This window comes from Caretta caretta, chromosome 5 (genome assembly GCF_965140235.1).
Source record: "Caretta caretta isolate rCarCar2 chromosome 5, rCarCar1.hap1, whole genome shotgun sequence".
In the NCBI taxonomy this organism is placed as follows: Eukaryota; Metazoa; Chordata; order Testudines; family Cheloniidae; genus Caretta; species Caretta caretta.
The window spans coordinates 36,378,175-36,402,293 of NC_134210.1; the positions used below are offsets into that span (position 1 = coordinate 36,378,175).

Consider the following 24,119-nt stretch of genomic DNA (forward strand, 5'->3'; position numbering starts at 1 on the left):
CGATGAAGTGGGTTTTAGCCCACAAAAGCTTATGCTCAAATAAATTTGTTAGTCTCTAAGGTGCCACAAGTCCTCCTCGTTCTTTTTGCTGATACAGACTAACACGGCTGCTCCTCCGAGACTTAACAACTGTCACGGAGCAAGTCACCTCCAAGTAAACACAAGGATCACATAATTTATCTAATGGTGAGTGTTGCTCACAGGCATGTTGGGGATGGATATTGTCCAGCCAGGGAAAAAAGAAAACCTGTTTGCTTTTGTTTCTAAGGAAACACTCATGTGTGTCATCATGTACTACGGCACAGGGGCTTTCTGAATTAGTGCCTTGAGGCTAAGATTGATATTGTTGTTTTAGTTTGCAGAACTGAGACAGATGATGTATTTAAGCCTATAATGGTCAGGATATGTACTGCTGCTATCTATTGGCACGTTCACAAGGGTATTAGTACTTTCCAGAAGTTTTTTGTTGATCTTTCTCAGATGCTGTATTAATAACATTTTCTCCCCCTCCCTTTTTTTTTTAAAGACAAGGAAGAGGCAAAAACAACCGAAAAGAAAATTGGATGCTCACCTGGAAATGAACTGACTCAAGATCAGACCAAAAAAATCCACATAGGAGGCATAAGATGTCTTGTGTTTCAAACAAAAGGGTTTGGAGAAAGCTATTCAGCAAGCGGTAAGGCAAGCGGAACGCTCACGTGCAATGTGTTCTCAAAACACACACTACATTCCAATTTTCATGGCATGAAATCTTATTTCTCCTCCTGACTCAATGTACTTCAAATTTTCTATATGCCAGTACTGATCAGAGTAACATATCCCACAAGTTACTCTGATTGATCTTACTAACATGCTGTATCCGAGCTTAGATGTCCCAGCTATTTGGATGTTGCTGCCCAGCTCCACGTATTTAAGGCAATACAGTACACTTGGGTACCACGAGCCAAATGTGCAAACCCTTACTCACTTTTTACTCATTCTTTACCAAAGCAAAACTTTCAGACTTCAAGGTCACATTTGCCTAAGTAATGACTGAGTAAACATGGAGTAAGGAGGACCTCAAGATTTGACTCAAATTTAGGTGTGTTAAACAAGAGCACAAGACTAAACAGAATAATAAATGGAATAAGCCAAGGAATTATGGTGGTTTGCAAGTGGCTACGACTATCTTATATTTGTAACATTTGAAGGTCGCCTTCATTGACATTTGATAGATATAATTTTCTCTTTTCCCTAGTAAAGTATTTTAACAGCTGTAGAAACATGCACAACTAATTTTATGTTCTCTGATCTACAGACACTTGTAGCTGGTGACATATCACCTATTAAGTACATGGTTTTTAAAGGTAGCCTGACCTCTAGCACAATGTGCTGTATTTAAATGTCATGACCAGTTTGTACCTAAAAGGCACTGGCCCACAATGGGTCCCTGGTTGTCCCAGGTGCACAAAGGAAACAAGAACACTGCACCCTCCATCAGACAGATATAGTCTGCTCCACACTCTGCAGCTGGTTCTGCTGGCTGGTGCAAACAGGGAGGGGACTCTCCCACCCTTTCCTGGAGCTGGAGGTGGGTTGCTCTCCTGGAGGTGGTAGGACAAAGCAGTCCCTGCACTAGGAGGAGTGCAGAGACAGATTGTGCTGCCCTTGGGAGTTTCGAGTAAGGAATCAAGCACTATTTTGACCTTAATTAACTAGAGCTCAGTTGTGCCACCCTTACACAGCAGGTCAAATTCAACCCTGGCATAACTTGGCAGAATTAAATAAAGCTATGTTCACTGGCACCAGAGCGGAAGTTGGCTCAGAAGCTTTATGTATTACCTTAATTAAAAGCACGCTTTACACTTCTGCAATTCTACTTCCAAAAACACAGGTACAGGTCCTGTAGACATCTTACGCTCTTTCAAACCTTGAACTATTTTGAGCTTCAGGAGAAGCATTTACCCAGTCCTTCCTCCAGCTCAGGCAAAAGAAAGGGAGGATCCACAGTTTCCCAGATATACACACAGGGTTTGTTTGTTTTAGTTCTAAGAGTTTACTACATTTTCAAGGACCAGGCATATTGTTAAAGGCAGTGTTGAGTTCATGTAACTTTTTGTCTTCAACTGAACTGTCTCCAGTAATGTCAACTATGTATTCATTGTAATCAGTGACTGTGAAGGTTCTTGTGTGATATGTATCAGGGAGACAGCTCACGCCACACTACATTCTATCCCTGTCTCAACTGAGCTGCTGTACACTGTTAAAAGAAAAGGAGTACTTGTGGCATTGGATGAAGTGAGCTGTAGCTCACGAAAGCTTATGCTCAAATAAATTGGTTAGTTTCTAAGGTGCCACAGTGAGCTGTAGCTCACGAAAGCTTATGCTCAAATAAATTGGTTAGACTCTAAGGTGCCACAAGTCCTCCTTTTCTTTTTGTGAATACAGACTAACACGGCTGTTACTCTGAAACCTGTACACTGTTAGGCAGTCTTGGCTCCAAAACTGCTTCCCAAATGTCAGTTGAAAGAGTGCTCATTTTTTGCCTTTGCCTTGTTTTCATTGAAATAAACCATAGAGTTAGTGCCATAATTAACACATTCTTCTTCCTGTGATTGTAGCTGTCTGAAATGAAAGGCAGGGGGTAGGATACTGGGTTTTTTACACTCCCTCCACAATGATGAAATGGCAAGAGGATTAAGTGTATGTTAACAAGGTAGACTCCATGCCTCCACAAGACAGAGGGTGCCCTGAAATCCTTCCCACAACAACATGCTGGTACACCAGCTCTTCAGGAGCCCTCTGGCGCTCTCCCTCAGCATCCTTCATTCTGAATTCTCCTGCAACCATGCATACCGGGATATGTTGCATCCCACAGTGCACTGCACAAGATGCTGCAAACATTACAAATGGAGGCTGGATGAATGCAGGTGGGGCGGAAGGGAGGAAGTGAGTTGGTGTAACCAAGGGAAGGAGGGAGGAAAAGAAACAGAAGGAAACAGATGGTGGGGGAAATGAAGTGTTAGTAGGTCTGGAGGCAGATATATAGGTGAGAAGAAAAAGTGGGGGAGATACATAGGAAGAGGCAAAGATGTAGTAAATGAGAAGAGAATGACAACTAGGGGGAGGAGAGAAGATGAATGCACTAAAATAAAGTAGCAGAAGGAAAAAGGAAGAGAAAAGGTAAAGAAAAATCAAGAGAAGAATGTTCAGAGTAGTGAATTTTATTATAGGGTTCCATGCTCCAGCTTATATTATATGGTGCCTCTCAAGGCCAGGAATTAGAGATTTGAAAATATATTGTTGACTTTTTCTTTCAATCTTTAGACTTGGGGCACATGGGGAAAAAGAGGGGTGCCATAATATTGTTACCAGTTGCACTAATATACCTATAATTCAGCCCTCGAGTACAGCACACAAATAAATGGTTCAAAGCTTGCTGTGCTGGACTTGATACATTCCCAGAGAATGGAACAGTGGCTGATATACAAAATATTTCCTCCTGGAGTGATGCCATGGAAAGGTTAACTACCGTGCACATACCACCAGTAACAGTGAGTGCGCGAGTTGCAACTTGTATTTTTAATACACTGCTGAACATTTGCTTCCTGATCACTGCAAGGCTGAAGTCACATTCGGAGCACTATTTGAATAAGCCAATTAACCAACTTGAAAAGAAATATCTTTTTCCTGAGGGAAAAGGAGCTTTATTTCTAATCTACAAAAAAGATTTAAACATGAAAATAAATGACTATTTCATTATGGGAAAGAACGCAAGACCATGATTGACTGAGTGAACTCATGTTTCTTTTGATGCACCATGCTACTTAGAATACATAATAGGGACGTGTGGCCCCAGTTCAGCAAAGCACATGTATAAATTTAAGCACAGGTTTAAGTCCAGTGAATGGGGCTAGGGACATATGTTAGTGCATTGCTAAATTGGGACAATAATGAGCATTTTCCATTGAGAGGGCTTTAAAAAACACAAGGGGCCAAATTCATCCCAGGTGTAAGCTGATCTAGCTGTATATACAGTGTTGGACTGTTTGCAGGATCAGCCCACTTTACAGCAGACACTAAAGATCAGCTCAGGAGAGAAGGGTGTTGTGTTATGGGCATATGTTCTCGAAGATGCCTGTAATCTTGGACCATCTTTGCTGAATATTGCTGTACTGTGGTTCAAAAATGAACGAGCCAGTAGACATTAATGAAAGCTCTTTGTGAAATCAATCACAGCAAGGTGCAGAGTCTTGCATAAATTTCAAGAGATCTTGTGCTCCTGTGCACTAAACGTATTTTTAAGCCTTGGTCTAAGTAGTATCAGTGTAAGTGAAATTAACTCCGTTTGCTAGGATGGCCTGTCACTTTCTAATTATATTAAAGTAACCATATTAGTAATCCTGCTTGATAAACCTCTAAATGAAAGTCTAATTGGCATTTGCTTGTTCTTTCCCTCAGTGTTCATGTGGGATAAAATACAGTGAAATCAATACTAGAATGAGATTTTTTTTTTAGGGGATTTTCTATTGGCAGTATTGCCTGTAAACATTAACTCATTATTTATCTATCCCAAGGAATGGTATGCATTGGAAGACAATCGGTTTGCAATGGAATGTGACCTTGGCTAGTCTACAACAGTTAAAAAATGCCATCCCTCTGACGTTATATTGGCTTGACGGAAGGGCAAACTAACTAACTATTAATTATATACACTGAAATAGTTTGAGAAAAGCTTCTAATTCTTAAAATGACTGCAGTTCATTTCTGTGCTTGCCATTTAGAAGCACTAATAATAGTTTGTGTGTGTGCCTTTCATCCAAGGACCTTCTCCAAAACATTTCAGAAACTTTAGTTTAAGTCTCACAACATTCCTGTGAGGTACGTATTATTATACCAATTCTACAGCTCAGTTTTAATTGAGCTGAACAAGTCACACAGTGAGTCAGTGGCAGAACTGGGAATAGAATGGAGGAGCCTTGACTCCAAATCCCATGCTGTAATCAATAAACCACCCATCCTAACTCAAACCAGGTACATTAAATGGTGGAACAACCAGAGAGCTTGCCTTTCCCTTATCACTTAGATCATCCTGGCTTATCACTTAGATCAGGGGTCGCCAACCTTTGAGAAGAGGCGTGCCAAGTCTTCATTAATTTAAGGTTTCGTGTGCCAGTAATAAATTTTACATTTTAGGGGCCCCCCGACAGAACTCCAGACTGGCAGCGAGCTGAGTGGGCCAGTGGCCAGGACCCTGGCTGGCTGGAGGCCGGGCGGCTGGAACCCCAGACCAGCAGTGAAGTGAGTGGGGCCGGCGGCTGGTATCCCAGGCCGGCAGCAGGCTGAGCGGGACCGATGGCCGGGACCCTGGCTGGCAAGGGGCCAGCGGCCGGAACCCCAAACCATCAGCAGGCTGAGCAGGGTGGCGGACAGAACCCCAAACTGGCAGCGGCTCACCCACTGCCGGTCTGGGGTTCTGTCCTCTAGCTCCTGCCAGCCAGGGTCCCGGCCGCCGGCCCCACTCAGCCTGCTGCCGGCCTGGGGTTCTGTTCACCCAGGCAGGCAGCAGGCTGAGTGGGGCCGACAGCCGGGACCCTGACTGACAGCACTGTGCCAGTAAAAATTGGCTCATGTGCCACCTTTGGCACGCATGCCGCAGGTTGCTGACCCCTGACTTAGATCATCATTATATTGGTTTGATCAGCCAACTAAAATGCAAATCCTCAGGTGGTTTTCAACAGCCATCACCTCATTCAGGATGTTATGAGTTGTCCTTACCTCTGGATACCCAGGCTTTTCTGACCTCCTCTGGATTATGCAGTCAGTCATGATTGGCTGAGGTAGATTTCTGGGGTGGGAATGCAAATCTAAATACACCTTTCGCAGAGTATTTCGCCTCCTGTTTTGAAATATCGACCTGTTTTTTCCTGGCAGATATGGGGTAACTTGATATTGTCAGGAGGCTGTGTGAAGTTTAAAGACAGCTTTCATGGATCAGCATTACACACAAGAAAAATTCCCATACGTTTATTCTTTTTCCAGTACAGCGGAAGAATAGAGGCCCTTCCACTAAAACCCTACCTTATTGGCTGCTTTTGAATGCTGAACATCTAATCATTAGATTTAGTAGTGGCAACGATGCACCATCAAGATATCTCAAAGCTACTTGATATCCATATTTTTCAAGACATTAGCTGAACTATCTTTTCACTGTCTGTAGATTCATGCTCAGAAGCTAACCAGGGGTACTTGCATAGTCATTGCCAAGCTAACATTGCATTATCTCCTAAGTACAGTATCTTCCATTCTTGTAACAGGGAACTTGTCTTTACATCTCCCCCTTCTAGATATATCAATTGCCTCTCTACACTATAACTTAACTGAGGTAATGACATGAGTTGTGTCCACACAGAACGTGTCTAATTCTCTATTAGTAACTATGAGAGCTAATTTTGTGTAGACCTCACCGGCACTATTGGCTGCCATAGGGCTGTCTTCCTATAACAAAGTAATAACGCTTATTATGCTATGTAGGCAGAATCCCATAACTGTGCCTACCCTGGCCAATCTTCCCTCCTTCGAGCTCTCAGTGATGTAGGATATCTCAAGATGCAAGCAACATCACCCCACAAAATATTTGTGCTGCCCCAGTAAGCATATAGACTGGATACTACCCCCTTGGGGAGTCAGTATGGAACAGCTGCCCACAATGCCCTGCTGCAAACACATTTAGGCATGTGCTAAGTGGTGGATGCACGAACAATTGACATATGGTTGTGTTGTGGAAAAGGCTGCTGTATGAACACAACTAGTGATGATTGTTATAACTGGGTCAAATGGGGGTGTCATGACCTAGTTATAAAAACACAGTTGTACTCTTGTCTAGATAGGGCCTGAGGCAACACTTCTAAGTTAGAAATAACATTAAAATGCAGCTGCTTAATAGTTTCAAGAATATTTAATTAGCCAAACATAATTTATTCAGTCATGCATATGTGGGTTGGTACTCTCACACTATGGCCAATAATGGTCCTTTATAGTGAGGGTTCAGCTACATGTGTAGACATAGCAACTTTAGGAATAGTGTCTGTAGTCGTTTTGCACTTCAGAAATGGAACCTGTTGTTGGCAATCGAACCTTTGGGCCTAAAATCATATTCAGGTACTTGATTTTCAGAAGTGCTGAGCACTCAACAGGTCCCACTAATTGAACGGAGGCTGTCATGTGCTCTGCACTTTTGGAAGTCTAACAGGTGCCCAACTATGGAGTTAGAAGCCTAACATTAGGTTCTTATCTTTGGAAAACTCGGCCCTGGTAATCCATGCCTTGCAAATTGTGATTTGATATATGTAATTATGACTTTGCTCCTTATGTTTAGTAGTTTTGAAGTTAATCTCCTTTAATGGAGAGTAGAGATCAATTAACAATACATAAATGTCTTTGTGAAACACTATTTTGTCTTTTGGGGGACTTTACAGCCCTAGATCTTTTTTTGTTTGTTTAAGCAAGTACATGTAGGTAGTGAGTTATCATATCTTGTATATGAGGACTCACCCCAGGCCAGAACAAAATATATTACACTTTTCTTTTATTTTTGAATACCTAGAAGACTCCTGGGTATTAAGAGCAATTATTTTTTCATCACTGCTAGAACAAACAGTCTTTCTCCTATTTTATTATTTTGGCTTCCTTCATTTCTGTTTTTCTCTTTTTGAAACCGTGCCCCAGGGGCTACAGTTGTAGAGATATGTTTGTAGAAGATTATAATTTAGAGACACTCCTTTATAAGGGACAGTAATATGAACACAGGAATTTGGAGATGTGCCCTGGAGGCAGGGGTTGGGAACAGCACATGACTGTGTGCAGCAGTTCACCAGAGACACACTCCAGTTTGTTTTATTAAAGTTTTATTCCTTTCTCATTCACTGGTTTGCTGTTTAATGAACCCCAAGATCATTACAACAGTAACTACTTATTGCGCACTGAGCCACTTAGAACCTGAATCTTCATTTTCTTAATTTCATTGGCTCTACAAAAGCCTAAAAATCAGCTTCCTGCAGAAGTCTGTGCTTCACTATGTCATTTTGTATTCCACATATAAACCTATCTTTTCTTGTAATAAAGAGTCATTTAGGTCTCCAGATTCACATGATTAAGTTTTAAGCATTAAATCATTCACATACGCATCAACTAGTTCAAACTGTCCTTGAATGCATAGGGGAAAAAAAACCCAAACAATAAGCATTTCTCAGAAGAATTATTTTTCTGGGAAAAAGCTAAAATACTTATCAAATTTGTCTATCATCTGTACCCAATCTTCTACTGACTCCCTTGCCAAAGCAGCATATACCTGAAAAACTGAGGGGCCTCACACAGGGAAATATTAACTGCACTTTAGCTGTCTCCTGCAGGCCCCACAACAAAGAGGAAAATTTCAAGTTGTTGTTTAAACTGATGTGATTTTTCTGCAAGGTCTTCTTGCAAATCCAGTGGAATTGGAGAAAATAATTGGTTCGGTATAACTTCTGGCTCCATGTAATGTTTAATCAGCAGGCAGGAGCTGTAGAAGGGACACCACACTTACTCACTGCAGAAGCACTCAGGCCAAGATTCAGCAAAGCACTTACACAGGTGCCTAACTTTAATCACCTGCCTAAATCCCACTGAAATCTCACTGAAGTCAACAGGATTTAGGCTCATGCTTAAGCGCTTGCTGGTTTGGGACCTCAAATCAGATTGAGGCTGCTAAGGCTCCTGGAAATAGCTAGTGCCTGATTCTCCACTGTAGTCATTTACAATGAACAGACATGGAAAGTGAACTCCCTTACTCCAAGAGACAGCTTCTGTAAGACAGGCAGGGTTGAGATGCATGGGAGGGAGAGGGGCTGTTTGGAGAAACTTGGATATCTTCTGCTGAACCTGTTTTGTAGATATATGGAAGACTTCACATCAGTCTCCACTAGAGCTGGGCAAATGCTGCGTAACATTTCCCCAAGTAAATACATTCCTATTTTTAGACAAGTACCCTTCAACAGTGTTCTTGCCACTTTTATATGTTTGCCTTCTGCAAATAGTCTAGTGAATGACCTTTCTTCTAAAGAACAAATTTTAAGTGAACATTTCAGCTGATTTGCAAAAAACAGAAATTTCAGATTGATAATCACAAGTGTTTATTATGGAAACCTGATACTCAGATGTATGTAAAAAGAAAAGGAGTACTTGTGGCACCTTAGAGACTAACAAATGTATTTGAGCATAAGCTTTTGTGAGCTACAGCTCACTTCATCGGATGCATGCAGTGTATTTGCTGTAGCTCACGAAAGCTTATGCTCAAATAAATTTGTAAGTCTCTAAGGTGCCACAAGTACTCCTTTTCTTTTTGCGAATACAGACTAACATGGCTGCTACTCTGAAACCTGTCAGATGTATGTGTATCCAGTCAGGGAACATAAAAAAGGCCGTGACCTGTGTATCCTATCAAAACAGTTTGGATTTTTAATATTAAATACTCTCAAAGAACTGCTCATAACAATAGCTATGAACTAACCAAAAAATGTTCAGCCAATAATTTGAACATTGAATGAGGTAGTGAAAATAATTATCTAATCATGGACAACTTACAAACAGTAAGAGGTGAAAGTCACAGAATAAATAATTTGTTACCAATTATTTGCCCAGCTTTTGTCTCTGTTATGGAACCCTTATGGTTGTCTATTCCCTCCAGACTAGTTTCTCTCTAAACGCAATCTGACCTGGAAGTATACAAACTAATGGCAACTGTTATGCAAAAGCTAACATAGGCACACAGGGTGGTGTGTCACCTACAAAAGAAACAAGTGGCTGTTATTAAACTAACCATTTTAGTTCTCATTGGAAAGCAGGTTTAGTAATTCTTCATTAATCTATATATTAAACTATTTATTGTTCATGTTTCTCTTTCAGTTGCACATGAGAAATCATTACAGGTTAATCTAGCTGAAATAGTGTTTTATCGGCCATTCAAAGTTCAGTGTGTATCTCTCTTGCACAGATTCAGGCTTTCTTCTTAGGAATGGGTTATTTTATTAAAAGTCAAGAAACAAGTGGGAGTGTCTTACACTGTGCTTCCCAGACAGACAATCTGAATCTCAAGCAGCTGTCATCAGAAACCAAAACATACAACGTACAGGTTACCTTTACTGGAATTAAAACATTGTCAAAGAACATTTCAGCTATTTAGAGATCTGTCCTCGTTCTGTCTCAAGGACTAAAACTGCACTAGCTACAGTAGCAACATATACAAAGGTGCTGATTGAGGAAATAACTGTACAGTCACTGTAGTGCCCTATCTGCCCATAAACTTATGTCTCTAAATTATTGGGAGCTGCTTGATGGCAAAAGTTCCTTGAACATCAGTGGGAGACTATATCCCACGTAAAGAGGCAAAACGTGGGTTATATTGGGCTCCCTCAATCTGAGTGCAGAGGAGAAGTTCTGCACAATGATTTTCCTCCTCCTGTACTGAAGGGGGTGTCTGCTGTCTCTGTGACACCATCCTTCCCAGGCCCTGCAGAGGGCACCCCTGAGTGAAGCCCACTGAGTGCTGTGGAAATTATTAATAGGAGGACATGATGGGCAATCACAGGCTCTGGTGGAGCTGTGCTGACACCAATGCAAGGGAAAACAGCAAGGCGCTTTGAAATAGGGCAGCAGCGCAGAGCTTCCACAACAATGGCACTATGGCTCCTGTGGATCTACCACCATCTGTGCAGACGTGTGGGATTTAGGAGCTAAATCCTCTGCTTCTTCCAAGGGGTGGAGGTTGGGCAAATTTCATGGAACAACTGAATTTGGAATTTTCCTCTTGTGGATTTTCCTGCATGAGGGAGTGATCTGGGCCATTTCCTTGTGCTTAAACAGCTCTTGTTTTAGCCTTTTACTGTACAGATGCACAGAATTATGAAAGGAAACATAAAATGTCTTGGAAACTCAATTTGAGAGGTGCATTTTTGAAATCTTTCTTTTCAGTTGCACCTATGTAAATCCAGAGCAATGCTCCTGATTTCAATGGAGTTTTATTTCAGATTTATACCTGTGTAACAGAACAAGATGTGGCACATAAAATGCTGCTTTATAATAGTTCCTGTACAACTTTCAGCTACATTTAAATTATTCCATTGGTAGCTCAAGAGGATGGCTGTTTTTCAGTGAAGGATCACTCTGTAAATGTTTTCTTTGTTAAACAGAAATACCAGCATTCGTCCTGTTCTCTGGGAATGTAGGTCTGACAGGTGTTAGGGTTCAAAGATCAGAAAACAATAGTGTTAACTTTGGAATGGACATGGGTTCCTGACCTACAGTGTGATGAGTGGAAAAGTCACTCATCAAAGTCCTGGGAAATTAAACACTCCCTATTCTTATGGCTCTTTCACACTGTATTATTTTTCCTTCATAAGGGTCACTTACCATTGCTGGTTTATAGTTTAAAACAGAACTAAAGGGTTTGCAGTTGGTATAGCATCATGTGCCTTACTCTGTATGTGCTTCATCTAAACAGAGCAGTTCAGACTAAATGGCTGACATCCTGAAGGGCTGTATTGATAAACTGGGAGACATGAGGGGTTTTTAGTCAGTCTCCATTAAGATAATACATGTGCTTTTCTAATCTTGTTCTTTTGGGGGGTTTTATGGCCATCTGTCTGTACTTATGCAGTGAAATCCTGCTTCATGATAGCAGGAATATTATTGCTCATTGTGGCCCAGTGCTCAAAAATGGCTATTCCTTATATCAGAATGACAATAGGAAGCCAGTGCCCTCAATGTGAGATTAACATTGCCAGGTGTTTATAAAATCCATCTTACTTTTATGCACAATATGTTCCCTTTAGTTCTTCCACTTTTTCTATATGAGTGTTCATTACATGTTATTTGTACATTCCAGTGCGACAACTCCAGGCATCTCATTTGGCTTGGCCTTCAAGTTCAACCTGTATTTATCCCCAAATAGTGCTTTTGTTCACAAAGACTGTAATTTACTCACCAGCATTTCTTTCTGTTGGTGGAGTTTTTCTTTGCTTTACCATTGTGATTGCTTCATCAAACTCACCCCTACACATGACTGAAGAGACTGAGATCTGAGAATGTGTGTACATGCAGGCAGAGGTCCCACCCTGCTCCAACGGGAACATTCACACAGTGTGTATAGTCCAAACTTGCTTTCTTCCTGGGGCATGCCTTTATTAGTAACTCAAGCAACAATGCTCAGGCAGGGCTTTCTCCCCAAACTTGGGTAGGGCTTTCCTGCAGCACCTGCTCTGTCTGTCCCAGTCTCTCACTGTGGCCTGGTCTACACTACATGGTTAGGTCAATGCAAAGCAGTGTACATCGATCTACCTGTGCAAGTAAATTTGGCTCCTTAAATTCACTTACATTTGGCTCCTGCCAGCGTAAGTGCCCTGCCACCCTGACTAAATAGCACCACCTCCCCAAGTGATGTTGAGTCAGGGTCAATGTAATTAGGTCAACACAGCATCACTGTAGTGAGCTGTAGCTCACGAAAGCTCATGCTCAAATAAATTGGTTAGTCTCTAAGGTGCCACAAGTACTCCTTTTCTTTTTGCGAATACAGACTAACACGGCTGTTCCTCTGAAACTGTAGACACTGTTACTTGTGTTGACTGTCACTGACCTTCCGGAGCTGTCCCACAATTCCCCACACTGACTGCTCTGGTCACTGTTGGGAACTCCACTGCCCAGGACTCAGGTAAACAGAAACTGCCCTACCCCTCTAAAGCCCTGCACATTTTTGAAATTCCTTGTCCTGGTTGCCCGGCTTGGTGAATACACCTAGCAGCTCTCCATTGTTGTGTGCAACTGCACAGCTGCCCAGGACGGCGGAGTACCTGTCTGGAGTACACGGGAGGCATTGATCTCCTGGGCCCGTGGGGAGATGAGATTGTGCAGGCACAGCTCTGATCCAGCCATAGATCTGTGGACATCTACAAGCAGACGGCTCAGGGGATGCAGGAGAAGGGCTACAACAGGGATGAGCAGCAGTGCCACACGAAAGCCAAGGAGCTGCAGCAGGCAAACCAGAAGGCCAACAATTGATCTGGTGCGTAGACACAGACCTGCTGCTTTTACAAAGAGCTGCATGCCATCCCCGTCGGAGACCCCACCACCAACTCCAACATCACTATGGATACTTCTGAGGAGCCCGAGTCACAGGCCCCTGCCATGAATGGCTAGAAGGAGGTGGTGGATGAGGAAAAGGAGGAGTATGGGGGACAGCAACTGGGAGCTCCAGCTGCGCAGCAAGCCAGGACCTGTTTTTGACTCCACCATAGTACAGCCTGTCCTGACAGTTGAGCACAGGAACCTCTGGTAAGTGTGCTGTTTACTTTGAAATTACAGGACTGGCAACCCCCAAAGTAGCAGGACACATCTTTTGATTTGCTCATTTTTAATTGTGCTAGAAGAGGTATTAGAACAACCAAATGAGGCAGAGTTGCTGTCTGCCTTTCATTCCCTTCTACAGTTAGGCAGTGGGAGCCATGCAGAGCAGTTTGTTTATGTGCATTGGGAGGTCCTGTGAATCCTCCGTAGAGATCTCAAGGAAACTTTCATGGAGATACTCTGCAATCCTCTGCTGAAGGTTTCTGGGGACAGCTGCTTTATTTCTTCTTCCTTGGTAGAACTCTTTACCACGCCCTTCAGCGATTACTTCAGCAGGCACCATTGCAATACACACACCAGCAGCATATGGTCCTGGGCATACTGAGTCACCAGCAGCAGCTGTGCTCTCTCTTCCTCTATTACCCTCAGGACAGAGAGATATCAGCTAAAATCACCACTGCCTGCAGAAAATGGTGCCAGTATTCAGGGCCATTGCCCTATAAAACTAGTATCATGCAAGCAAACTGATCCCTCCTCATGTCCTAAACTTCTGGAGGGCCACACTCATCATGGCGGGTGCTGTGGTTGGTGCCATGCTGTATCAGTCCCAAGGAGAGGTGAGAATGTGGTGCTTACTACTTTGGGGAGCAAGGAGAGAAAGTTCAGCATCTTCAGTTTCTATTTCTGTCATGAATATGCTGACAATGGTACCTCTGTGTGTTGTATCTGCAGCTGCTGCCACTGTGGACTTCAGGGTCCTCCCCACCCCCTCCAGCCTTGCAAAATGCCTGAGCCAGATATGGAGGAGAAAGAAAAGGACTCGGGATGCCATGTTTGAGGAGATCCTGAAAACAAGTGCTGCATCAGAGAATGGGGATGGGTCCTGCTTTTGAGCAGGGGGTTGGACTAGATGACCTCCTGAGGTCCCTTCCAACCCTGATATTCTATGATTCTATGATTAAAGGGCCTGGAGGATCACCCTTGCAGACAGCATGGACAAGCAGAGCCGTCCGTAGCGTACGGCCAGTCGGGGCGATCGCCCCACGCCCCAAGCTTTAAGAGCCCTGTGCTTTGTGAGCAGGTGGGTGCCCAGCAGGGAGGTGAGGAGGAAGACAGGCAGGTGAGCGGGGTGAGGAGGCGAATGGGGAGGTGAGCGGCAGATGGGCAGGTGGGGGGGGGAGAAGGAGCCCCCCATCAACCTCCCCCTCCCCTCAGCACCTCCTGCCCGCCGATCAGTGCCTCCCCTTCCTCTCAGCACCTACCAGCTGCCGCGAATCAGTTTCACTGCATCTGGAGCACTGGGGAGGGCAAGGAGGGGAGAGAAGCGAGGGCACAGTGTGCTTGGGAGCAGGGACGGAACTGGGCAGCGAAGAGATGGGGTGGGGGCCAGAAGAGGTGGAGCGGGGGGGGGGTGGAGCGGGGTGGGAAGAAGCAGGGCTTTGGAGGAAGGGGTGGAGTAGAGGTGGGGCCTGGGCAGAGCTGGGGGGAGCACCCCCCAGCAGATAGAAACTTGGCGCCTATGTTCCAGGTCCCGCACCCCCCTAGGAACAGCTCTGTGGACAAGGATAGAGTGGAGAGGAGAAAGGTACAGGAAAAGGAGAGGGACGTGCAGCAAGAGATGCTTGAGCTTTTCAGGCAGCAAACAGAAATGCTGCAGACTCTCCCACAATCCCACACTCGTTTCCCTCTGCAACCCAAAGAGAACTCTATATTGTGACCTCTCTACCTTCCCCTCAACATTCCAATGGATGAGGGGCCGGTGCACTACCCTTACCACTCCACCTGGGGGATATATTAAAGAAAATAACAGCTACACATACACCAAATGACTATTTTCATCTTCATAAGTTCTGTTCCCTTAATTTATTACATTTTATTAAGTTCTAAATGTATTTTTTTATTTGCCTGGTTCATGTTAGAGAATTAAATTCTATTTTTTGGAACATAATTCATTTTTATTAGTTCTCAACATATGCTGTCTGGTGATGAGCAGGTCTGAAAGCGATCAATTTCTTGTCACTGCACTTTGTCACAGCACCCATAATATCATTCATAAACAATATTAATAGCTTCATGGACAATATTACATTCCTACATACACAGCAATCACGACAAGATTCATTCCAGGCCACAAAAGAGGAAGGCCAGGTAGAGTATACTACAGTAACACACACAACTGTGGTTCACTATTAAAATGGTCTTTCAAAGCCTCCCTGAGCCATATGCTCCTCGTTGAGATCTTCTTATAACCCTCTTATCTGGCTGTTCAAATGCAGCAGACAGCCACTCCACCTCCACCTTCCAACCCGGTGGAAACTTTTCCCCCTTCGCTTCACAGATATTATGCAGGACACAGTGGGCAGCTATAACCATTGGGATATTTTTCTCACTGAGTTCCAATCTTGTAAGCAAACAATGTCTTCAACACCTTGTAAGCAACCCTTCAAATGACCAGTGGCACATTCAACTGTCATTGTGCACCTGCTGAGACTGTAGTTGAAGCACTCCTTGGTACTGTTGAGGCTTCATCAGCCGTGGGAGCAAGGAGCAGGCTGGGTGACCCAGGATCACTATTGGCATTTCAACTTTCCCAATGATAATCCATTGGTTGGTAAAGAAAGTCCCTGCTTTCAGCTTTCTGAACAGTCCTGTGTTCTTAAAGATGCACGCACCTTCTCTGGCCAGCCCACACTGATGTTGGTAAAGCATTCCCGGTGATTTGCCTGTGCTTGCATAACCATAGAAAAGTAGACCTTTCTGTTGATGTACTCTATGACAAGATGGTCTGGTGCTAAAATAGCGATATGCATGCAATCTATTACCCCACCATAGTTCAGGAACCCCATCGCTGCAAAAGCATCCACTATGTCCTGCACATTGCCCAGAGTCACAGTCCTCCATAGCAGGAGGTAATTAATGGACCTGCACACTTGCATTACAATGGCCCTGTAGTGGATTTCTCTGACTCCAAAATGATTCCTGAGTGACTGGTAGCAATCTAGCATTGCAAGTTGCCACTGTGCAATCACCACTCGCTTCTCAACTGTCAATGCAGCTCTCATTTTGGTGTCTCCGCACAGAAGGGCTGGGGCGAGTTCCGCACACAGATCCAGGAATGTGGCCATGCACATCTGAAAGTTCTGCAGCCACTGTTCACCATCTCAAACCTGCATGACAATGTGATCCCACCAGTCAGTGCTTGTTTCTCAGGCCCAGAACTGGTGCTCCACCATCTCCAGCTGCTCCACAAACACCAACAACAACCCTGAATTGTTTCTTTCCATGTCTCACAGCAATCTAGCCTTCAAGAAATTGTCATGTTCCCCTTGGGTCCACAAATACTGCTGTAAGGTCACTGTGTCTCAGGGTGAGGGCAGCCCCTTCGGTGGTGTCAGGGAATCAGCACTCACGCTGGATTAGTTTATTGGGCATTCTGTCTTGCAGTTGAGCAAGAAATAGCGCAGGCCTCCTGGATGAGGGCTGAGCAAGTACACACTCAATAACTCCAGCCTTCAGGGTGGGGGCTAAGCCAAACAGTCCGTAGCTCCAGCCTCCAGGCCTAAGGGTTAGTGTTCACCCAGCCCCAAGTGCAGGGCCGGGGGTCGGAGGACCCAGGTCCATGCTGCTCCACACTGGGTCCCAGGCAAGGGCCCTATAAACAACAGGTGACCCTAGGTTCTCTTCCTCACCTCCTGGCAACACAACAGGACCAATGTCTCGTTTCCCTGGACTATATCCTACTGGCATCTGCTGGGGCTGCTCCACAGCCAGTGTGGCCTGGTTCCCAGTCTCCTTACCAGGCGGCCCATTCTGCACTCCCTCTTCGGGTCTCCAGTCTCCCAGGCAGCAGTTTGCCTTCTCTCCATGCTGGCTTGGGAGAGCCGTCACCCTCCACAGCCAGTCATGGGATCAGCTGGTGGTTCTGCTCCTGGGGAAGGATGTCTGGCTCCTTCCCTGGCCCAGCCCCAAATGAGCTGCAGGGCCCTGCTGTTATACTTCCTGTCCTGCCCCCGCCCTTCCTACAAGGGAGACGGGGCAAGGTTAGCTGAGCCCAACAAGGAAACTTAACTCCCTCTGCATTGGAATGAGGCCACTCCGCCTCATTATAACTGCAGGATCTGGTGCCCCATATTTGCATTGCTCATGACAATAGTGCAGAGCAGCGCAGACTCCATGCTTCTGTCAGAGATGGCAGGCAGCAAGGAGGGATGCACGGGTTTGTGGGACTGTGAAAAGAAGGTGTAAAATGTTATGTGCTGCAGATAAAATTATGGGATGAAGAACACCATATTATGGGAAGTTGACCCCATGCTCCCAGTCACCCCTGCACAACTCGTTTCGGCCCATCAGGCATTGCAAGAACTTCCCAAAAGACCCTGTGCTGAAGGTGGTGAGTTGCATGGTGGGATACCTACCCATGGTGCACTGCATTTTGCACTGATACACGAGGATGCACAATGCCGACACAAGGAGCCAAGTATGCACACACACAAGCCATTTAATAACAATGGCGGCTGTGTGTCAACGTAACTTAGATCGACATAATTTTGTAGTGTAGACATGGCTTGTGTCTCAGAGAAATACTTAAACTCCTCTCACACTCTGGTTGGAGCTAATAAGATCCACCTCCCAGCATGAGATAGCAGTAGCTACTCTGCAGGATTCTAGCACCTGAGCAAGGATGGCTATACAAAGGGGCCCATCATTCTTAGTCAGGGTACTAGAAACTGCCACCCATTTACAGAAGAATGTTGAAAAAACTGGAAGGTGATCAAAAAAGAGACACAAGAATGACCTGCGATCTGGAAAACCTTCCTTACACTTTTCAGAGTAGCAGCCGTGTTAGTCTGTATTCTCAAAAAGAAAAGGAGGACTTGTGGCACCTTAGAGACTAACCAATTTATCTGAGCATAAGCTTTCGTGAGCTTCATCCTTTGATGCTCAAATAAATTGGTTAGTCTCTAAGGTGCCACAAGTACTCCTTTTCTTTTAGCTTATCTAAAGTGATCACTCTCCTTACAATGTGTATGATAATCAAGTTGGGCCATTTCCAGCACAAATCCAGGTTTTCTCACCCCCCCCCCCCCCACAAACTCACTCTCCTGCTGGTAATAGCTTATCTAAAGTGACCACTCTCCTTACAATGTGTATGATAATCAATATGATATGATCAGTATGATAATGGCCCAACTTGATTATCATACACATTGTAAGGAGAGTGATCACTTTAGATAAGCTATTACCAGCAGGAGAGTGGGGTGGGAGGAGGTATTTTTTTCATGCTTTGTGTGTATATAATAAGATCTTCTAAACTTTCCACAGTATGCATCTGATGAAGTGAGCTGTAGCTCATGAAAGCTTATGCTCAAATAAATTGGTTAGTCTCTAACGTGCCACAAGTACTCCTTTTCTTTTTCCTCTAGATAGTTAATGTTCCATTGCTTATCACACTCACCAGTCACTAGTTTAACAACATATCTAGGCTACAAGGAGTAAGGACCTGTACTGAAGACTTAATATAGACCCAGTTCTTTCTGGCTACTCACCACTCTCAGCACTGGAAGACAGAAGTCACCATGCTAATGTGAGGCCCATGCTTCCCATAAAGGAACCCTCTCCCAGCAAGTGCAGTTCCTTCCTTTCACATCAAGCAGGGTTGAAAAGTGAGTGCTCGCTCACACAGGACGCTGAGGTGATTAAATAGTAAGCCGAGTTCTTAGTTATCAGCTGAGATGCACTTAGGCTTATCTTAGTCCTTTGTAATGTTATTCCAACAACACTGATGGGGGGCTGGGGCTGTGTGTGTGAAATGCTGTGGGACAGGTCCAGTCCTTGTGTCTAGAAAGGTTTTCTCAGTGATCACACACATAATGTATGGCAGACTGCTCTGTGCGTGTGTGTGCGTGCATGAACACGTGTGTATGTGTTGGGGTGAAGGGGGAGTGGTGCACTGACACTGCTGCTGTGGGGTTAATTCCTTTCTCCAATAAGTATTTTATTTTAAACCAAATATCACCAACAGCTGTCCTGTGAGCAGAAGCCCCCGGTTCACCCACAGTTTATTCTGTGGCAGGAAAATGCGATGCCAACAACACTCAGAGCTGCTGCATAAGATGGTAGATACCCCCGACAGGAGAAATCGCTTCCATTAAAAAGTCTGGTTATTTCACATTAAGTTTTAATTTAACAAAACAATTACCCACTTTCTTCAGAGAAGGAGAACATGTTATAGGAATAAAGAATCTCTATAACCATTAACTTTGGCCCCAGTAAAGAAGAGGTCAGATTTATTTTCCATGAACCGTGCCTGCCAGACTTTTTTCCTTGTTCCATTCTACTGGTTTTCATCAGGTCACTCTTGCAATAATTCAACCACAAAAAAAAAACTTAAAAAGAAAAGGTAATTGAAATGTCAATGTACAAATACAAGGGAGAAAAACATCAGACTTAGGGCTAAAATTCTGCCCTTAAGCCATTCAACGTAGGTACTGCAGAAACAGAGTTCTAAGATTCCTGCAATAAGCAAGGAAAAATATGGCAGTTTTAAAGATAATTTATCCCTTTATGTCCTGGCATAAGCCTGGCACAACCCCACTGAAGTCAACAGAGCTGCACAGAAGAAGGGTAATTCAAGACTGATATTTTGGGCCAAACTTTTCTCTGAACACCCTTCATTTTATGGCTTTATGTCAGATCACTAATTCACTAAGAGCATTTTAACATAGTCTTTTGCGTTTTTATTTATTTGTTTATTTTGATGGATGAGGGAACAGGTCCAAGAATATTGCATCAGTGAAGCTGCTACAGAGTATCTTGGGAATGTTCGTTATAGATACACCACACACACACACACACACACACACACACGTAGAGTATATATGTGCCCAAATCTGATAGGAACACAAAGGAAGAGTCTGAAAATTCCTCAGAAGGAGACAGATTGGGGGAAGCAAGAGGGAAGTGGAAAAAACAAAACAAAATTGACCCCAATACACAACAGAACCTCCAAAGTTTCCTCTGTGAACAACAAACTGGGCCAGATTCTGCCTTCAGGTGTGTGCAGGCAGGTTTAATTCAGCATCCTAGGTGGGGCATCATAACTCATTTTAGCTCTACATAGGCCTTATCCAAAGCCCGTTTGACTTCAATGGGCTTTAGATCAGGCTCTATGTGGTTGCCAGAGGGCACTTTTGAAAGCACTCCTTGGTGCTGTGTTGCAGCTGCCAGGCTGCTCAGTGAAGTCTGTGTGCCTTTGCACTATACAATCTCTGGCAGTGCGGTAATTGCCCCATATCAGTTGGAAGAGCAATTCTATTACACTTACAGCTACGAATGACATAGATTTGCAAAAGTACGTTTATTTTGCTCTGATTTTAAAGTCTCATTTGTATACGAGAGGGGGGGATGGCACAGCTGCTACTGTCAAAGCAGTGCATGGGAGTACAATTTGGCCCCAAGAGTAAGAGACAATGAGGAAATGGCACAGAAATCTCCACACACTTTATACTTACTCTTGCACCCAAACTACCAGTGTGGAGCTGGTACCTGAATTAAGAAATGCTGGAACCTCCAGACAAGTGAACAATGCCCTAGGGTCTAACAATGCAAGTGAAACCACAGAGGAGAAGTTGGTGTCAACTAACATAAAGCAGCATGCCTGCTGTGGAAGGTGGTGGGTGGATACAGCAGTGATGAAACTTGTGATACAAGTTTTCTTAGTTCAGTGATCACTAACCTGTTGATTGCGATCGACTTAGGGTGACCAGATGTCCCAATAAAATCGGGACTGTCCCGATATTTAGTTGTTTGTCCCGCATCCCGACCATGCCATTTGTCCTGATATTTTGGCTAGGGGCTGGAGGAGTACACTGGTGAGCACTCACCTGGGGTCCCGGCAGTGCTTATTTGGGGCGGCTCCCAGGAAACGGCGGGCAGCAGGACCCTGCAGCCTCTAGGCACGGGGCAGCCGGGGGGGGAGGGGTGTCTCTGCATACTGCACCTACCACAAGCGCTGGCTCCATCGCGGCCAATGGGAGCTGCGGGTGCAGACAGGGTGCAGACACCACCCCCTGGGGCGCTGAGTGCTACTCATGCCCCCAAGTAAGTCCCACCCCTACAGCTTCCAGTTAATGGCAGCTAGAGCCAGCGCTTGTGGCAGCCGCAGCACGTGGAGTTGAGACCCCGCTGGCCACCACTGACCCTAGGAGCCAAAGGAACCTGCCAGGTGCTTCCCAGTGGGTGGGAACAGTCCCCCAGGTAAGCGGCAGCACTGCGTCTGGGGCCCTCAGCAGGGCTGCAGGTGGGAGCTGGGGCCATGTGCTTGTAGCAGGGGTCGGGGCCAGGCGCCCCCAACCCGCGGTTTGCAGCAGGGCTGGAACAGGGGCCGTGAGCCCCCAACCTGCGGCAGGAGCGGGGACTGTGCACCCCCGACTTCCTCAGGCTGTGTATCCCCCTTCCCCCATGGCTCCAGTGGGGTAGGGGCTGTGAACCTCTGGCTGTCCCTCCCCCGCGATGTGTTCTGATATTTTATTCTTGTCATCTGGTCACTCTAGATCAACTTGTTGATCCTGGAGACTCCCAGTCGATTGCAATCTCCGGTGGTGCAGCAGCACTGCTGCTGAGGCAGGCTCCCTGCCTGCCCAGGCCCCACACTGCTCCTGTGAAAGTGAGTGATGGTGGGGGAGAGCAAGTGACAGAGAGAGGGGGGAAATGGAAAGAACAGGGTGGGGCTTCGGGGAAGGGGCAGGGCCTCAGGGAAGGGGTGGGATAGATCCTGGGCTGCCCTTAAATTCAAAAAGTGATCTTGGGCGTAAAAAGGTTGGAGACCACTGTCTTGGTTGATAAATTGCAGAATTCAGCCTCACATTTCTTCCCTCAGATGCACATTGCCCTCAGCCATGGGCATGTTCATACCAATTTCAGTTTGTTTTGTTCAGTTCTGTCTGTTCCTGTGGTTCATTTGTAGTTCCTCTGAACAGAACATTAACAAAAACCAATGAGAAAAAATATTTTGCTTTCTGAAAACGCTGTGGGTGAGCACAACTAAAATGTCAACTGCCATGACATGGTGTATGGCTAGGCGTATGCTACAGCTGAGGCCAGCTTTGCTTCATTCTTGTTATTATCCAACTCTCTTTCGAGTTTTGCAAATGATTAGCAGGACACTACACTAGAGGGCTATTGGGCCATTCTGGAGTAACAAATATGTTCCTCTTTCCTCTCCCCTTCCAGCTTCTGTCCTACAAATAAATACACACACACACACACACACACACACACACACGATGTGCCCACACGTATATTCCTAAACAGAGGCACCAACTTTCTGCTTTCCCTGGAGGTGCTCCACGCCTGCCCCTTGCCCCAAGGCCCCACCCTCACTCCGCGTGTTCCTGCCTTACCCCACCCTCTCCCCTGAGGCTTCACCCCACCTCTTTCCATCCCTGCTCTGCCCCCTCTCCTGAGCATGCCCCATCCTCACTCTGCCTCTTCTCACCCCTGCTCCTCCCTCCTCCCCCCAGCTGATTGGCGGCAGGCAGGAGGCACTGGAGGGGAGGGGAAGGAGCTGATCGGTGGGGCCTGCCAAACAGCTGATCAGTGGGTGGTTGGTGGGTGCTGAGCACCCACTATTTTTTTTCAGTGGGTGCTCCAACCCGGGAGCACCCACACAGTCGGCGCCTATGTTCCTAAATATTACATAGTTCATTAAGTTTGATGGGATTGTTTACCCTCCAAATCATGACACCTTTCTGTCCAGTTCATGCTGGTCAAGTCACAGCACAAAAAAACCATCTGTGACGGAATTCAAGGGCATTACCTGGTCTCCAGTAAAGAAGGGGTTAAATCAAGCTCAGCTTTTCCCACCTCTTGACAAGGTGCTCAAGACTAAGATTGCTGTTTGGGAGGCAAAGGGAGAGAATGCCTTTAGGAAGTGAGGGCTCCACACCTAGAGGCCATGGGACTGGGTTGAACCCCAGGGTACAAAAGGGATTCTACAAAAAGTGGAAACCTGGACAGATTGCGAAGAAGGAGTACAAAAGAATATCACAAGCATGCAGGGACAAAAATCAAAAAGGCTAAGGCACAAAATGAGTTACACCTAGCAACGGATATAAAAGAAAATAAGATGTTCTTTAAATACATTAGGAGTAAGAGAAATACAAAGGAAAGTTTAGGTCCTCTATCCTAGTGGGGAAGGAGAGCTAATAACTGATGACATCAAGAAGGCTGAGGTGTTTAAAGCCTATTTTGCTTCAGTACTCACTAAAAAGATTAATGGTGAGCAGATACTCAGCAGAACCAATATTAACAAGGGGGAAGGAATGCAAATCAAAATAGGGAAGGAACAAATTGAAGTACATCTAGAAAAGGAAGATATATTCAAGTCAGCAAGACCTGATGAAATTCATTCTAGGGTGCTCAAGGAACTAACTGAAGCAATCTCAGAAGGGTTAGCAATTCTCTTTGAGAACTCCTGAAGGCCCCAGAAGTCTGGAGAAGGGCAAATACAGTACATATCTTTAAAAAGGGGAACAAAGAGGACTGAGGCAATTACAGACCAGTCAGCCTAATTTTGATACCTGGAAAGGTACTGGAAGAAAACAACATAGTCTGTCCATCCATGTAGTGGGGCCACAGCGGAAAAGTTTGTTAACATACACGGAGATGCGTGAGGGACCTGTCTCTGGAATCCTCCATAGTGATCTCTAGGACACTTTCCTGTAGGTATTCTGCCAAAGGTTTGTGGAAGAAAAACACAGTCTTCA

The 24,119-nt window shown here is 45.0% G+C and overlaps 2 long non-coding RNA genes across 4 annotated transcripts in view; one reads left to right on the forward strand and one right to left on the reverse strand.

The window, feature by feature from the left end:
• The window catches only part of LOC125637105 (uncharacterized), a 42,722-nt gene extending 23,640 nt beyond the window's left edge, over positions 1–19,082 (reverse strand). The window contains exon 1 of the long non-coding RNA XR_007356829.2: positions 18,900–19,082. This is a non-coding gene — a long non-coding RNA (uncharacterized LOC125637105). The remainder of the gene's footprint in view (positions 1–18,899) is intronic.
• LOC125637104 (uncharacterized) overlaps positions 1–24,119 on the forward strand; it is a 41,880-nt gene that overhangs the window by 9,347 nt on the left and 8,414 nt on the right. For 2 of the 3 annotated variants that reach the window (XR_007356827.2, XR_012668412.1), the window contains exons 2-3: positions 527–676; positions 21,906–22,018. This is a non-coding gene — a long non-coding RNA (uncharacterized LOC125637104). The remainder of the gene's footprint in view (positions 1–526; positions 677–21,905; positions 22,019–24,119) is intronic. The other variant, XR_012668413.1, reaches the window with a different exon arrangement.